This window comes from Triticum aestivum, chromosome 2B, assembly GCF_018294505.1.
Source record: "Triticum aestivum cultivar Chinese Spring chromosome 2B, IWGSC CS RefSeq v2.1, whole genome shotgun sequence".
In the NCBI taxonomy this organism is placed as follows: Eukaryota; Viridiplantae; Streptophyta; class Magnoliopsida; order Poales; family Poaceae; genus Triticum; species Triticum aestivum.
The window spans coordinates 115,151,853-115,160,771 of NC_057798.1; positions in this window are offsets into that span (position 1 = coordinate 115,151,853).

Sequence of the window (8,919 nt, forward strand, 5' to 3'; positions counted from 1 at the left end):
TGCTACCCCAATTTGACGGCGAGGCCCTCGAGCCCGCACCATCAACACGTAATGCGGCTAACCGACCACCTCGTTGCTGGGACAAAACGGCAACTCAAACACTAGCCCATACTACCTCGCCGTAAAGGTAGAGATATAACAGCTTGCGGATATACATATGACCTGCGGTAAGACCTGGACAGTAGAGCAGGTTAGACCAGATCGATCTACGGATCGCGGGGGCGTGCCCCGACGCGCGACGACGGCTATCTAGCCGAACGTGACAAGCATAATCATGCCCAGGCCGAAAACCGCAGACGGACTCCATCCGAGCTACGTCGCGACTTGGATCGATATAGAGGCGCCTCACACCCCCTCTGCTTCACCGATGAAGTAATGGAGCACGAATTCCCAGAAGGGTTTAAACCCATGAATATCGAATCATATGATGCAACAACAGATCCCGCGGTATGGATTGAGGATTTTCTTCTCCATATTCATATGGCCCGTGGTGATGATCTTCATGCCATCAAATACCTCCTGCTGAAACTCAAGGGACCAGCTCGGCATTGGTTGAACAGCCTGCCTGAAAACTCAATTGGCAGCTGGGAGGACTTGGAAGACGCCTTCCGCGATAACTTCCAAGGTACTTATGTCTGACCTCCGGATGCCCATGACCTAAGTCACATAGTTCAACAGCCCAGAGAGTTACCCAGGAAATTTTGGACTAGGTTCCTAACTAAAAAGAACCAGATCGTCGACTGTCCGGATGCCGAAGCCCTAGCGGCCTTTAAGCATAGCATCCGCGACGAATGGCTTGCTGATACGTCTCCAACGTATCTATAATTTATGAAGCATTCATGCTATATTACTATGTGTTTTGAATGATTATGGGATTTATTATACACTTTTATATTACTTTTGGGACTAACCTATTAACCGGAGGCCCAGCCCATATTGTTGTTTTATTGCCTGTTTCAGTATTTCGAAGAAAAGGAATATCAAACGGAGTCCAAACGGAATGAAACCTTCGGCATCATGATTTTTTGGAAGATTATCATCCTGGAGGCTTGGAGATCAAGTCAGAAGATCCTCGAGGAGCCCAGGAGATAGGGGGTGTGCTCCCCTACAGGGCGTGCCCCCCTGTCTTGTGGACCCCTCGAGCACCCCCCGACCGACTTCTTTCGCCTATATAACCCTACGTACCCTAAAACCATATATATCAAGATAGATCGGGAGTTCCCCCGCCGCAAGCCTTTGTAGCCACCAAAAACCTCTCGGGAGCCCTTCCCGGCACCCTGCCGGAGGGGGGATCCTTCACCGGTGGTCATCTTCATCATCCCGGTGCTATCCATGACGAGGAGGGAGTAGTTCACCCTCGAGGCTGAGGGTATATACCAGTAGCTATGTGTTCGATCTCTCTCTCTCTCTCATGTTCTCTCTCGTGATCCCTCTATGGCACGATCTTGATGTATCCCGAGCTTTGCTATTGTAGTTGGATCTTATGATGTTTCTCCCCCTCTACTCTCTTGTGATGAATTGAGTTTCCCCTTTGAAGTTATCTTATCGGATTGAGTCTTTTATGAGAACACTTGATGTATGTCTTGCCGTGCTTATCTGTGGTGACAATGGGATATCATGTGCCACTTGATGTATGTTTTGGTGACCAACTTGCGGGTTCCGCCCATGAACCTATGCATAGGGGTTGGCACACGTTCTTGAATCTCCGGTAGAAACTTTGGGGCACTCTTTGAAGTACTTTGTGTTGGTTGAATAGATGAATCTGAGATTGTGTGATGCATATCATATAATCATGCCCACGGATACTTGAGGTGACAATGGAGTATCTAGGTGACATTAGGGTTTTGGTTGATTTGTGTCTTAAGGTGTTATTCTAGTACGAACTCTTTAATAGATCGATCCGAAAGAATAACTTTGAGGTGGTTTCGTACCCTACCATAATCTCTATGTTTGTTCTCCGCTATTAGTGGCTTTGGAGTGACTCTTTGTTGCATGTTGAGGGTTTGTTATATGATCTATCTATGTTATTATTGTTGAGAGAACTTGCACTAGCGAAAGTATGAACCCTAGGCCTTGTTTCCTACCTTTGCAATACCGTTTACGCTCACTTTTATGGCTTGCTACCTTGCTCTTTTTATAACTTCGGATTACAAATACCTTTATCTACCATCCATATTGCACTTGTATCACCATCTCTTCGCCGAACTAGTGCACCTATACAATCTACCATTGTATTGGGTGTGTTGGGGACACAAGATACTCTTTGTTATTTGGTTGCAGGGTTGTTTGAGAGAGACCATCTTCATCCTACGCCTCCTATGGATTGATAAACCTTAGGTCATCCACTTGAGGGAAATTTGCTACTGTCCTACAAACCTGTGCACTTGCAGGCCCAACAACGTCTACAAGAAGAAGGTTGTGTAGTAGACATCAAGCTCTTTTCTGGCGCCGTTGCCGGGGAGGTCAGTGCTTGAAGGTATATCTTTAGATCTTGCAATCGAATCTTTTTTTCTTGTTTTATCACTAGTTTAGTTTATAAAAGAAAATTACAAAAAAATGGAGTTAAGTTTGTCTCATACGCTTCGTCTTTTTAATATCTTTAGTGAGTATGATGGTAAGGAAAATTGTGCTCAAGTGCTAGAAGAAGAATGCATTAAAATGTTTGGTACTAGATCTTTGTATGATGAGCATGATTGCAATGTTGTTAGTATGAATTCCTTGAATATCCATGATGCTAATGATATGCAAAGCCAGAAGCTTGGGGAAGCTATGTTTGATGAAGATGATACTTTTTGTCCCCCAAGTTTTGATGAGCAAATTTATTATGATGAAAGCATGCCTCCTATTTATGATGATTATATTGATGAAAGTGGGTTTGGAAGAGTGTCAACTTTAGGAAGTAGTGATCCCACTATTTTGGAGGATGTTGAATCTTATTGTGATGAATATGAAAGTGGATTTGGAAGGGTGTCAACTTTATTTAGTGATGATTCCACTATTTCGGAAGAGGTTCCAATTGATTATGAGAACAAAGTTGCTATCTATGATGATTATTGTGATGACTTGTATGCTATTAAGAATAATGATAACCATGAAATTTGTCATCATGATTTTAGTTTTCAATTGGATTATGCCTCACATGATAATTATTTTGTTGAGTTTGCTCCCACTACTATTCATGAGAAGAAATTTGCTTATGTGGAGAGTAGTAAATTTTCTATGTTTGTAGATCATGAAAAGAATACTTTAGGTTCTGGTTATATTGTTGAATTCATTCATGATGCTACTGAAAATTATTATGAGGGAGGAACATATGCTTGTAGGAATTGCAATAATGTCAAGTTTCCTCTCTATGTGCTTAAAATTTTGAAGATATGCTTGTTTTACCTTCCTATGCTAGTTGATTATTGTTCCCGTAAGTTGTTTGCTCACAAAACCCCTATGCATAGGAAGTGGGTTATACTTAAATGTGCTAGCATATTCTTCATGATGCTCTCTTTATGTTTCAATTCTTATCCTTTATGTGAGCATCATTGCCATCATCATGCCTAGCTAAAAAGGCATTAAAGAAAAGCGCTTGTTGGGAGACAACTCAATATTTACTCTTATTGTTTTTGTGTTTCCACGTGATTATGCTACTGTAGTAATCATGTTTTATAGATTTTGTTTCAATAAAGTGCCAAGTAGAACCTTTGGGAAGACTTGGGTGAAGTTTATGTGATCTTGCTGTAAAAAACAGAAACTTTAGCACTCACGAGATTAGCTGCCATTTTTTACTGGAGAGTTATTTTAGGTTGATTCTTTTTGAAGATGATTAATAGAAAAATTACTCAGGTCCAGCAATTTATTTCATGATTTTTGGGCTTCCGGAGGTATATGTTTGATACAGATTACTACATACTGTTCTGTTTTTGACAGATTCTGTTTTCTATGTGTTGTTTGCTTATTTTGATGCATCTATGGATAGTATTAAGTGGTATCAAGGATAGATAAGTTGGAGTACAGTATATATTACACCAATATGAATTTAGAATGAGTTCATTACAGTACCTAAGTGGTGGTTTTATTTTCTTATACTAACGGAGCTTACGAGTTTTGTTTTGAGTTTTGTGTGGTTGAAGTTTTCAAGTTTTGGGTAAAGATTCGATGGACTATAGAATAAGGAGTGGAAAGAGTCTAATCTTGGGGATTCCCAAGGCACCCCAAGGTAATATTCAAGTACAACCAAGAGCCTAAGCTTGGGGATGCCCCGGAAGGCATCCCCTCTTTCGTCTTTGTTCATCGGTAACTTTACTTGGAGCTATATTTTTATTCGCCACATGATATGTGTTTTGCTTGGAGAGTCATTTTCTTTTGTTAGTGTTTGATTGATGTTATTTGGAATAATATTTTGCATCTATATTTTCAATAAAAAAGTCAAGGATAGCCTTTACCATGCTTATTTTGCTAGTATACATGTTGCTGTTTGAAAACAGAAAGTTTACCGCTGTTGCAAAAATTCCCTAGAAAAGTCAGAGAATGGTATAATGTTGAATCCTTTTGCATATTGGGATCTGATAAATCTTCTACAGCTTAGTATTTTTATTATAATTTTTGGAGTCAGGGAAGTTTGATGAATCTTGCATTCTTTACAGACTATACTGTTTTGGCAGATTGCTGTTATGTTTGCGTTGTTTGCATTTGCTTGCTTGTTTAATGATTCTATTTGAGGATAGGAGTATTAAATATGCAGAGACATTTAGTATTAAATGTTGAATAATAATTTTAGTGATTTGTTACAGTAGAAAATGATAAGGTTTTGCATTGGTTTATACTAACCTATCTCACGAGTTCTTGTTGAGTTTGTTGTGAATGAAGCTTTTGATAAAAAGAGAAACCGTGACATGAAAGGAATTAAGGAGACACAAAAGCCCAAGCTTGGGGATGCCCAAGGCACCCCAAGATAATATTTCAAGAAGTCTCAAGCATCTAAGCTTGGGGATGCCCCGGTGGGCATCCCACCTTTCTTCTTTGACAATCATCGGTTAGTATCGGTTGAGCCTAAGTTTTTGCTTCTTCACATGAGTTGTGCTATCCTTGCAATGTCTTTTTATTTTGTTTTCTTGCTGCTTGAATACAATACCAAGATCTGAAATTCTTAAATGAGAGAGAGTCTTCACATAGTTGCATAATTATTTAGCTACTCATTGGTCTTCACTTATATCTTTTTGGAGTAGTTTTTCATTTACTCGCGTGCTTCACTTATATCCTATGAGTAAAGGGTTGAATGAGTTGATTGTCATAAATCTGAAATTATATATGTTTCATTTGCTTACTCCATGGGGAGTAGTGACTTTACATCTAAGAAGTAGAGGTTGTAAATTTATTGACGGTTAGCAAGCATTGTATTAGTCATTTGAACAATTCATGAAAGAATATTGAAGGGAGAGAGATTTCACATATAAATATATTATCATAGACATCTTTTATAATTGTGAGCACTCATTATGTATGACATGATAAAGAGTTGATATTGGACAAGAAAGACAACGTAATGGGTTATGTTTTCTCGCATCTCAATTAAAGTATATTGTCATGGATCATTCAAACATGTTGAGCTTGCCTTTCCCCCTCATGCTGGCCAAAAATTTCTAGAACCAAGTAGAGATACTACTTGTGCTTCCAAATATCCTTAAACCCAGTTTTTCCATAAGAGTCCACCATATCTACCTATGGATTGAGTAAGATCCTTCAAGTAAGTTGTCATCGGTGCAAGCAATAAAAATTGCTCTCTAAATATGCATGACTTATTAGTATGGAGAAAATAAGCTTTGTACGAACTTGTTATGGAAGCAATAAAAGCGACAGACTGCATAATAGAGGTCCATATACAAGGGGCAATATAAAGTGACGTTCTTTCGCATTAAGATTTTGTGTATCCAACCCTAAAAGCGCATGGCAACCTCTGCTTCCCTCTGCGAAGGGCCTATCTTTTACTTTATGTCTTTTACTTTATGCAAGAGTCAAGGTGATCTTCACCTTTCCCTTTTTCATTTTATCCTTTGACAAGCACTTTGTGTTAGGGTGATCTTGATATATATATATATATATATACAACTGTATGTACATTAGCATGAACTATTATTGTTGACATCACCCAAAGGTGAATACATTTGGAGGCAACATTATAAGCCCCAATCTTTCTCTGTGTCTGATTAAAACTTCATAACCACAAGTATTGTGTGAGTGTTAGCAATTGTAGAAGACTATATGATAGTCGAGTATGTGAAGTTTGCTAAATCAAAGCTCTGACATAGACTCTTCCTGAAAGTAAGATGAATTGCAATTGTTTGATGACTAAGAATGAAGTTTGCTAGTTTTCAAGAAAGTTTATGGTCTATGCTTTAACATGTGAATTGCTTGTTACTAGTTCGTGAGAAGTTTTATGAGATGAACTACTGTTATGACATATTATCATGCTAGAAAAGGTGATTGAAATTATCATTGATCAAACTTGTGCACCTTCTAGCATTCTGCTACCTCTTGAGCACTGCGTTGGATTTCTCCGAAGAGGAGAGGATGATGCAGTAAAGTAGCGTAAGTATTTCCCTCAGTTTTTGAGAACCAAGGTATCAATCCAGTAGGAGATCACACACAAGCCCCTCGTACCTACACAAAACGATAGCAACTCGCAACCAACGCTTAGGGGTTGTCAATCCCTTCACGGTCACTTACAAGAGTGAGATCTGATAGAGATAATATTTTTGGTATTTTTGATAGATAGATGCAAAGTAAAAAGTAAAAGGCAAAGTAAAAATAAAGCAAGTAAATAAAAGTAATGGAGATTGATATGATGAGGATAGACCCCAGGGCCATAGGTTTCACTAGTGGCTTCTCTCAAGAGCATAAGTATTCTACGGTGGGTGAACAAATTACTATTGAGCAATTGATAGAAAAGCGAATAATTATGAGATTATCTAGGTATGATCATGTATATAGGCATCACGTCCAAGACAAGTAGATCAAAACGATTCTGCATCTACTACTATTACTCCACTCATCGACCGCTATCCAGCATGTATCTAGAGTATTAAGTAAAACAGAGTAACGCCTTAAGCAAGATGACCTGATGTAGAGGGATAAATTCATGAAATATGATTAAAAAAACCATCTTGTTATCCTCGATGGCAACAATACAATACGTGCCTTGCAACTCTTTCTATCACTCAGTAAGGACACCGCAAGATTGAACCCAAAGCTAAACACTTCTCCCATTGCAAGAACTACCAATCTAGTTGGCCAAACCAAACGGATAATTCGAAGAGACTTGTAAAGATAACTCAATCATACATAAAAGAATTCAGAGAAGAATCAAATATTGTTTATAGATAAGCTGGATCATAAACCCACAATTCATCGGTCTCAACAAACACACCGCAAAAAGAAGATTAATTACATCGAATAGATCTCCACAAGAGAGGGGGAGAACATTGTATTGAGATCCAAAAAGAGAGAAGAAGCCATCTAGCTAATAACTATGGACCCGAAGGTCTGAAGTAAACTACTCATACTTCATCGGAGAGGCTATGGTGTTGATGTAGAAGCCCTCCGTGGTAGATGCCATCTCCGGCGGAGCTCCAGAACAGGCCCCAAGATGGGATCTCGCGGATAGAGAAGGTTGCGGCGGTGGAATTAGGTTTTTGGCTCTGTATCTGATCTGATGGGGGTACGTAGATATATATAGGAGGAAGGAGTGCGTCGGTGGAGCTCCGAGGGGCCCACGAGGCAGGGGGAGCGCCCAGAGGGGGGGGCGCCCTCCACCCTCGTGACCTCCACGGCTGTTCCTTGGATCACGTTCAATGAGAAAATCACGTTCCCGAAGATTTTATTCCGTTTGGACTCCGTTTGATATTCTGTTTCTTCGAAATACTGAAATAGGCAAAAAAAACAACAATTCTGGGTTGGGCCTCCGGTTAGGTTAGTCCCAAAAATAATATAAAATTGGAAAATAAAGCCCAATACAGTCCAAAATAGTAGACAAAGTAGCATGGAGTAATCAAAAATTATAGATACGTTGGAGACGTATCACATTCACACTTCATAAATTCTTTCTTTTATCAGTTACCTACTCGAGGACGAGTAGGAATTAAACTTGGGGATGCTGATACGTCTTCAATGTATCTATGATTTATGAAGCATTCACGCTATATTACTATGTGTTTTGAATGATTATGGGCTTTATTATACACTTTTATATTACTTTTGGGACTAACCTATTAACCGGAGGCCCAACCCATATTGCTGTTTTATTGCTTGTTTCAGTATTTCGAAGAAAAGGAATATCAAACGGAGTCCAAATGGAATGAAACCTTCGTCATCGTGATTTTTTTGGAAGATTATCATCCTGGAGGCTTGGAGATCAAGTCAGAAGATCCTCGAGGAGCCCAGGAGATAGGGGGCGCGCCCCCCTACAGGGCGTGGCCCCCTGTCTTGTGGACCCCTCGAGCACCCCCCCCCCCCCCCCGACCGACTTCTTTCGCCTATATAACCCTACGTACCCTAAAACCATATATATCAAGATAGATCCGGAGTTCCGCCGCCGCAAGCCTTTGTAGCCACCAAAAACCTCTCAGGAGCCCTTCCCGGCACCCTGCCGGAGGGGGATCCTTCACCGGTGGCCATCTTCATCATCCCGGTGCTATCCATGACGAGGAGGGAGTAGTTCACCCTCGGGGCTGAGGGTATATACCAGTAGCTATGTGTTTGATCTCTCTCTCTCTCATGTTCTCTCTCGTGTTCCCTCTATGGCACGATCTTGATGTATCCCGAGCTTTGCTATTGTAGTTGGATCTTATGATGTTTCTCCCCCTCTACTCTCTTGTGATGAATTGAGTTTCCCCTTTGAAGTTATCTTATCGGATTGAGTCTTTTATGAGAACA